We start from the raw sequence: 10,015 nt of genomic DNA, 5'->3' as shown, positions 1-10,015 counted from the left end.
GGGCCCTTTAATTTCTTTCACAGTAATCAAAAGTAGTGTCCACTGTACAGAGCATAGCATAACGAATGAAACTGCTTTATCTGCTGATAATCATTTAAATAATACATGAAAATATTTATCACACTAAGAAACAACACATAATTGTTTTCCATTTTATTTATTTAAAGCTTTTAAACTTAGTAATTTCTCAGACTCACAATTACACTGAACAAAAATGGCTAGCCAATCACAATGTATCTTTATAAATTATATTCTTTGGCTTAGTTAGTGTATCAGTTTTAAGAGAATTATAAAAACTGTATTTCAGACATGATATTTTCCTCAGAGTTAAAATTCATGCATTCTAATATGACTAGCAATGCATTATTCATCACAACGTTATTATGTTAACATCATGTCAACATGATATTTAGCACCATTTAGTGCTTTCAAATTTGATTCAGTATTTTACCTAATAGCATTTTTATAATGAAATGTAACACTGCACAACTGTCTAGATTAATTTACGCACATACTAATCTGGTATATTCGCTTTACAGAATAATTTGCCATCATTTTCGCACAAATTGAATTCTTCCGCAAGACGTATTACAATTTCCAGTCCTGGTGTGTATAAACAAAGGAGCGCGATGACACGCCATGCATACACTGTGTATAACACAAGGAAACAGTTCCATAATATTGATCTAAATTTTACGACAAAGACATATTAGAAAGGAAATTTTCTATAGCAAAATTATTTATACAATCTGGCAGTAATAATCGTTCGAAATAATTTCACTCGAGCTGCGCCCTTATGAAATTATTACACCTGATGTATAACCACCTATCATGCATAAATAATGTTAAAACACTGCTTTGGTGTAAATTATTTCTTAATTACTGTATCACTAGAATTAAATATTTCTAGAAATATTTACAAATGTTGGACAGCTGGTATTGTTCAGTTTAATGCTTTGATTCAGTAAAACAGTTCTCTTTCAATAGCAAAATGTTTTTTCCTGTAAAAAAACTGCTTACAATAAATAAAGTTGAAATCAACATGCATTTTCCTATTCTGTACTTAGATTAATGTTGAGTACAGAAAACAGTGTTTCAATTTATTTTTTGCCCAATGAAGCTTCAATACTTTAATTATTGAGAAATATGCATACAAGTTGGAAAGCTTGTTTCAAGATCTAGCCTCTCAAAACAGTATAATTAAATATCTTAACCTGACTAAATAATCTATTATAAGAGTTAGTCTCAGTTATACTACACCGTATAGCGTTAACGGACGTTTAACGTATAACAAAATTTCCGATCCGTTCGTGTCCATTCGCATGCGTTTCTTTTCCGTTTCTCATGCGGCACCTGCACTCCTTGTTCTGCGAAATTCGTTCCATCCAGTGGAAGGTTTTGAGCATGTTCAAAATTTAGAACGTACACCACCGGACAAAGTTGTCCGTTAGATGTGTGGTAGCAATGCGCTGATATGCGTTTTGTTCGTTACTCGTGCGTTCCCTATTCTGATCTTGACCGGTTCGCATTCGTTCTTGTCCGGTGGACCTGATTCACGGCTGGACCACTACCGAATGATACAACGGATGTAACGTATGTTCAACGTACGATAACTGACAAGAACGTTTTGTCAGTTTCTCATGCGTTGCGCTTTTGTTTTACACGGTACAAGTCTGTTATTAGTACGGTGATATCCGTTAATTGAACATTGTTCGTCCTATATATATGCGTAAATCTTGCGGTCATTGTGTGTTTTATGCGCCCAATACACCGATCGCGAGAGCATCGAGCATTAGCGGGGAATGCCTTTCGTCACCGTATAACTTTCTGTCACAGTTTTTATATACATTTGGCGTCCGTTTACGCTATACGGTGTAGTGTGACTTACACATAAGGAGTTAATGTCAATCTACTCCACATTGCCATTTCTGTGCAGTGCAGGACATGCATACTAATAACATACACTACAAATCAGACTGTCATTGTGTAACATAGATTCCACTTTAATATTAAGTTTAGATGTTTCTTCAAGATATATTAATGATTTTGAGTTTTTATTTGGTTACAAATATGAAACAGTTTCCAGAGATATGGCTTTATTTTCAGTGTGGAATTGTCAATCAAATTCTCTGTGGCATGCTGGCATTAATCAACAGTCACTTTAGGTGACACTGAACCTTTTCAAGATCATTAAACTTTGATTCCAAAGAGTTCATTACATGTTCTATGAAATTCTCCAGATATCACTATAATTATACACGGCAGTTAACCAACAATAAGATAAGATACAAGTGTTCCTATAAATTTTCTGAAAGCCATGGTCATGCAGTCATTTCAGTTTCATCATTGTAGCAGTTACTGTAATGGCTGTGTTAAATGTCATTGAACACTACTGATGTAAAAGTTGTATTATACTGTACTGTTTGTAATCTAAAAAACTCATAACAATATATGAGTAAATTTATGAATACTTAAAAAGTACACAGATTTTCCTAAAAAAAACCTATGTTTTTCTTATCCAAAGCAGTAATCACCAGAAGCTCCGATATATGCATTCATTCACTGTTACTGGAGACATACAGAAAATGTGGTTAAGAAATTTCAAAAGACACCTGACAAGGTTTAAGTTAACAGTGAAATGACAAAAAGATGAGCAATCAATCTAAATTCCAGGCCAAGATGAACTTATTCGTATATTATTATTATATCATAAATAATTAACGTATGAAAGTAAAATATTATACGTCCACTCAAAACGATAACCGTTCGGGAAATTATCATAACCGAAATACACCCGTATTTTATAAATAAATGGTACTTTTGTAGGGTTTATTGCAGAACTCATTTGTATATAATATAAATAATTAATTTACAAAAGGAAAATAAAATATGATGATTTGTCAGTTTCCGCATATTAGTTGTGTGCAAAATTACACGATTGTTCTTAGTATTCATTACTATGTAGTTAAGTACTTTCTGTTGTGTGTGGTAGCAGTACATAAAACACATGACATGGTGCTGAAATAAGAATAAGGTCATTGTATTTGGCAGGCATCGTGGGTTCTCCCTTAGCTGTTGCAACCGAGTATACTGCTTGGATCAGGGGTAGTTCCATTTGTACACCTGACCCAAGAGGCAAGATTTACAACACGTTAGTCAGAATTAGTGCAGTTGAACATATAGAAATACTTTTTGAGTTCAAATAAGTATATTTCACTAATGTATACTTTTCCCTGTCCTCATTTAGATCAAAAATCTTGAGACAAATGTTTGAAATAAAAAAAAATCAGACAATTTCATCTAAAGAACTTTAAATGCATTCTGTCACTTAGCACTTTTTCACAGTAAACAATACTTGGTTTACAGCCACATGTTTACTGTGAAAAGTACCAAGTGAAAAAAAGAAGAATAAAAATCAACTGTGTGTCGAATAAAATAATAGTCCTTTATACCAGATACTGATAATGATATCATACTTAAAGAAAAAAACAATTAAATGGCACAATTATTGAAAAATATTTGTCACTTGGTACATGTACTGAGTGCAAACTTGATATAGTTCGGTGCGAAAAAGCGCCAAGTGACGTAAGGCACTTAGCACTGTGTCGCATTCAAATGGTATATCATTTTCACTTAGCACTTTTTGACCATTTTGTTATAAATTCATTTAATGACTTGCTATAATCTTGATATATTTACAGGACATGGGCAAGGTCATAAACACTTGATATATGAAAAAAAGTAATTTTTTCAAAAAATGTCACTTAGCACTGTGTCGCATTCACCCCTCGAAATAACCTTTTGAAATAGATAAATTTTATATGTTTCTTGAATGTAAGCTGTAAAACAGGGTAATTCCTTTCATTACAGCTGGAAAAAATAGAGAATTTTTTTTACATAAATAAGTAAATACAGTTCATATATGTGTCTGGAAATATAATAAATCCGCCATTTTGTTTTTTGTTGCCATAGGAACAAAATGGATGCCATTTGTATCAAATATTGAAGTGCTCATAACTTTCTCATTTTTAAGTCGATTTTGAAAATTCTTTCACTTCTTCAAATGATTAAAGAAATCCCAGCAGATGGAATTAACATCAAACAACACTGCCTTTCCCTTTAATATATGTTAAAACTTATTACAATAGCTTAAATAAAAAAGACGTTCTTTCTAAGAACGAGTCATGTTTCAAGCTAGATATATAAATTAGTATATAGTTTGATAAACAATTTTATGTTTAAGATGCAAAATAAACAAGTGCACAGATCTCATGAAAACTAGCCGCTTTTATAAAACGTAGCCGCCCCTCACGCTCGTACTGAAACCATACTGCAATATAAGTGTGGATGTGTTCATAAAGAATAAAATACAAAAGTATTTACTATTACAGACAAACTAAAACATAGAAGTAAACACAACTAGGGATATGCACAATAATATGGTTTAAAAAGCACTTCTTTTAGTCTGACATTTGAACACGTACAGCCAGAACCATGAAAAAACATGCCATGTATTACTTTCTACAGGCTGTAGAAATTCCTTCTCTTATACAAAATATTTATCTTTTCCAAGAGCAATAGCAAATTTTACTGCAGAGGTTACTTCTTCAAAAACTAACCACATAATGATTTTTTCCACTTCAAGACATTCAAGGGTAAACATTCACAGATTGAATGCTTCAAGAAACGTCTAAACTGCGTATTAAAGAATCCCATTACGTACGGATTAATGGCGCTGTTAAGTAGAAAAGACCTCCAAACAATCTGTAGGCCGACGTTGAATTCCTGATTATTTTCTGTGTCAGAATCGATTCACACAATCAAATTAAGAACAAAATGTGGAACAAAACTAACAATACTGGCGGCTGTTGTAACAATCATCATCACGGCTATTTTCCTTTCTAATCTTCTTGCACGTTTTTTCCTTGTATATTTTTCTGTAAAACATTTATTAATTTGCTTTCCTCCATTCTTATTGGTATCTCCCATGTCGCCCCTTTCACCGTACGATATCCCCTGTCCCTTTTGCGGAACAGTCGGTGTGCTTACGTTGTTAAAATTATCTTCATTATACTCATTTGTATCAAGAGTTTTAACTTCTTCTGATAGATTTGTTTCAGGCACCGTACCGGAAATGCTTACATTTGCTTCTAACACCGAACCGGAAATGGTTCTATTTGTTTCTGCCTCTGTACTGCAAGAAATTGTCAGATTTGACTCTTGAACAGTAGCAGAAACGGTTAGATTTGTTACTGCAAACGTACCTGGATTGGTTAGAGTTGTGTCTGCCCCCTCACCTGAAGAACTTGTTGAAATTTCTGGATTCACTACCTGTGTTTCAGACGTACTTGACTTGGTGATAGGGCTATGCGTTTTTATTCTATGTTTCCAGACCTTTCTTGCAACCAACGAATACAAAATAATCATAGATTGTATGATGGCTAAAAACATTACTAAGTCAATGAAACTGGCGCCGTACGCAATCGACGCCATAACTCCGTCTTTCGACTGCGCACAGTAATAACCAGTAATCGATTGATTGTAATCAGTAACTGTCAGATTTACTGGATAAACGTCGAAAATAATGAAATCTTTGGAAGACAGCAAGCCACAAAATATTACAATTGCAGAAACGCCACATTTTGCTGACTGAATTTTTACTTGCCAAAACTTTCGTTTGCAAATCATTCTGTATCTATCTACTCCAATGAACAGAAGAATACAACCGGAAGTGTACACCATCCAATGGTTCATGAAGTACATACTTCTGCAACCTGTTACATCACTAAATGTAAATGTATAACACTGTTCAATGATTTCACCACAATAAATGAAACACGTGACTAAATCTGTCACTGCTAAAGCAGCGATTAATACATTGGTGGTAGTTTTGCTGGCTCTGAATCCGTAATATACAATTGTGAAAACGTTTCCAAAAATACCGAATACCATCACAATAACTACATATGCAATCGCTGGAGCGAACTCGATTATCTTTTGGTCATTTAGGTCATTCAGACGCTTGTCATTATTTTTAGGTAAATCCATCTCCAGAGAATGTTCATTGACTTTTGTTTTGTTCAAATGGTTACAAAAAAAAGTGATTACAGAGGAATTTTATTACGTGACAGCATATGATTATACAATCAGGAATAAAATTTCTGAAATGATCTACTCAGTTTATAATTTCAACCGCATCCTGTTATAAATTTGCAAAATAATATTCCTACGTGAACAAAATAAAGGAAGAAATATGTTAAAACTTCCTGAAGTATTTTGGGTAGAAGATTGTACAAAAGAATGATTGTTACCAATTTTTGAAATAGGTCGTTCTTTTAAAAATAGTTCCATTTGTGAAACTAATTTTAACTTAAAAATATCCATTTTGTTAAAGTCTGAAACAAAAGAAATTGTAGAATTAATAAACCTTAATTGTAAACAATGTTAGCTTTTGTAAATATTAAGCTAGCCAGCGGCTCGTTTATTATACCGTATGATATAACTGAGATTCAAAAGATTTGTGAAGTACACATACTAGGATACCATCGACCATTTACACAAAAAGGAAACAACTTTCAATTTGAAACAGTCTCTTTGGGTTTATCTATTGCAGTAGCAGGTTCTCAGCTTGCCACTGCATTTGTAATTGCGCACACAGAAAGCAAGGCGAAAGACTACATGGGATTTGAAATCTTTGAAGTCTTTTTCCTTGTTTTTAAACAAAAATACTGTCGATATATTAACCCGATTGAAAAAAGCATGTACTCGCGTTAAAATGGTTTATCTAGCTAAATATTTTTGGCGGAGTGGTTTTGCTTAGAGAAAAACTGAAACTACAAACGAACAAATACCAAAAGTTGAAATACAAGTAAAACAAATGAAGATAATTATCAAACTTTCTCAATTTTACTATAATTCAAGTCTACGTAAGGTCATTTGGACCCATACTCCGATTTTCTATTACGTGATAAGAACAGACTGACACCGGAAAGAAATACTGGAATACAGAAATAATGTTTCCTTAAAGCAAATGAGCATTTCGGTAATACTGACAATGTTAACGTAAATCCAATAAAATGTACTGTAATACTGTTAATGTTAAACCAAAGTCAAAAAAGGACTGCAATATTTTAGCAATGCCTAACACTTTTTGGTTAGCCAGCACGTTTCGCTACAAAGGGCATATATGTTCGTCAGAGATGCATAATTATACTGAGTTTATTCAGCATGCCTTCTTATGTCAAAATTTGAACTTAGGCAAAATATCAGTTTTGTTCTTTCACATCAGGTAGAACTTAACCTGAATTTTGAAGAATATGCAAGGGGCTATATGATAAATGTGTGCGTTAAAGACAGGACTTTGTTTTTATTTTAAAATTTGTTAATCAGATAAGATCAAAATTTTAAGCCGTCCTGTTGATATCTACTCTTATGAATACCAATAATTGTAATAATCACCACCAGAAGATTAAATTCATGCAATATCCGAAATCTGATTGACCATCTGAACTCTGGTGTAATATTTTACATCGTTGTGATTTAACATTCTTGATAGTCTGTAAATAACAATCACTTTTCCTCTTGGCCTAACGAGAAACAACTGAACTCTTATTCAGTCCTTAACCAAAGCTGGAACCGTTTTCATCATCACCAGGACTTGTATTAATTAACAATTCATCTTTCCTTTGAGCAAACATCCGCCGTTCAAACTTCGAAACCAGGTCATCTGCAAATTAAAACAATATGTTTGATATTGCATATTATTAGCAACATATATGAAAATGTATCAGTGTAGCTTTCCCATCAAATTTTTAATGATTTCATCATTTGGTTCTCTTTCTATTATTTGTCCACGATAAGCATTTGTGCAGTTTTATATAAAAAGGCAAAAAAGCAAGGCCGAACAAGGAAGATTCAATAGGAATAGCCATGTTCATAGAATGCGCCCCTCAAAAAGCCCCTATTTAAGACTACTACAGGATGAGAGTTATAATACTAATAAATGATGCAAAAGCAAACAATAAGTAAAAATATTGTAAAATCAACACGTATATTGATATATCAAATTTGACAATGTTTTTGTCCGCCTGTCCATCCGCGAAATTTTACCAAGAAGGAAAAATAAACAAGGACAATGTAGTTTACCAGGATAATAAGGTAAGAGTAGATTTCCCGGAAGTACAGACCACAGCAAACACAGCCAGAGCCATACATGACAAAGTAGGCCCGCCAAAAACAGAAACCACGGTCAAAGAAAGGCCATAATACATTGCTTCTACGACGGGCGGGCATATCAGTGCAGCATCAAATAATTTGATATCATTACTTATAAGCAATTTGTTTTAATTAGTTTAATAAACATACAGTTGCAAAATTGTGTCTACTACTGGCGCAAATATGAATGTTTTTTTCATCACATGGGATATTTTTACATCGTTCAGATGCTTCAGTATTTAACCACGAGGACTAACGCCCTCGTGGTTCAATTCCTATGCCGCTCTGAACTCTAAACCGTGGTAAATTAGACGATAAACCACTTGAATGCCTTGGTTATTTGTTAAATAAACAATTGTTTCACTCGGGTGAGCGTAATTGCGTCATTAGTAGACCATATTTTTAAAGGAGTTCCTAGCAAAATGTATATTTAGAAATATAGTGAAATGCAAGTTGTCGACCTACCAGTTTTGAAGATGAAAATGATAGCGTCGACAAGTACAGCAATGCAAACATAATGTATAAGAACAGTGCACATGCAGTAATACCAATTAGTAGATGCAAGATGCAAGGACTATCCTTTATGTCGGCTGTAGTATAATGATATTTTCCCGTAAATATGTCGTAATTGTCTTTCGTTACCATGGGGACATACACGTGTCCTTCTGGACATTGATCTAGACACTGTCTATCTGATAATACCGGTTTGGTACATAGTGTCACATTGATGCACGTCGAACCGTTTAAAACCTGGTCGGACCCGCATGAGGAGACACAAACATATTGTAGTCCAGTATGCAAGATGAATTGTCTTTCAATTGGACATGCATATATATTTTTAACATCATCTATTTCGTCATGGCTATCAGGATACTGCACGTCCACCTGTAATATATATTAAAACAACGGCAGGATATATACTGTATAATGTACTTGCATTTAGAGCATATAAAACAGGATATGAACTGCACATAAAGTATGCAACATGATTTAAACCGTACCTGCTTCAAATATATAAAAATAGCAAGATATATACTGCACCTGCACTTCGAGTATATAAACACAACAGGATTTATACTGAACCTGCACATAAAGTATATGAGCCGCGCCATGAGAAAACCAACATAGTGCATTTGCGACCAGCATGGATCCAGACCAGCCTGCGCATCCGCGCAGTCTGGTCAGGATCCATGCTGTTCGCTAACAGTTTCTCTAAATGCAATAGGCTGAAAAAGTGAACAGCATGGATCCTGACCAGACTGCGCGGATGCGCAGGCTGGTCTGGATCCATGCTGGTCGCAAATGCACTATGTTGGTTTTCCCATGGCGCGGCTCATATATTAAGCAACAAGATATAGAGAATATTAGGTTGCTGTCTTTCTTCACTTAAGTTTATCCGCCAAGTTGGAATTAAGTTTATCCACCCGAGACTTGCCGAGTAACATATCTTATACATTTTATCATAACTATCTTTTGAATAACTGGAATGCAAGATACTTTGACACAGCAATAGATAAACTGTTGAGTGAAATATAAGTTTATAAAAACATAATTATTAGTTAAGGCTTAGTTGGTTTTCCACATTTTTATTTTAAAGACATTTTGCGCTATTAAAAGACGTCCTCATAATATAGATATGAAAATCTAAGACGAATATCTATCTAACTCTCTTTCGGGAATTATGGTCAGGAGTGCATGCCATAAAATTAGCGAAAAGGAAATGTTAAAATACTAGATCTACCTGGGAAAGTTATCAATAGATAGTGAGACTGAGAAAATAGAAGAATGTCCAAACTGGACA

This window comes from Mercenaria mercenaria, chromosome 17 (genome assembly GCF_021730395.1).
Source record: "Mercenaria mercenaria strain notata chromosome 17, MADL_Memer_1, whole genome shotgun sequence".
NCBI lineage: Eukaryota > Metazoa > Mollusca > Bivalvia > Venerida > Veneridae > Mercenaria > Mercenaria mercenaria.
This window is presented reverse-complemented; position numbering follows the sequence as displayed.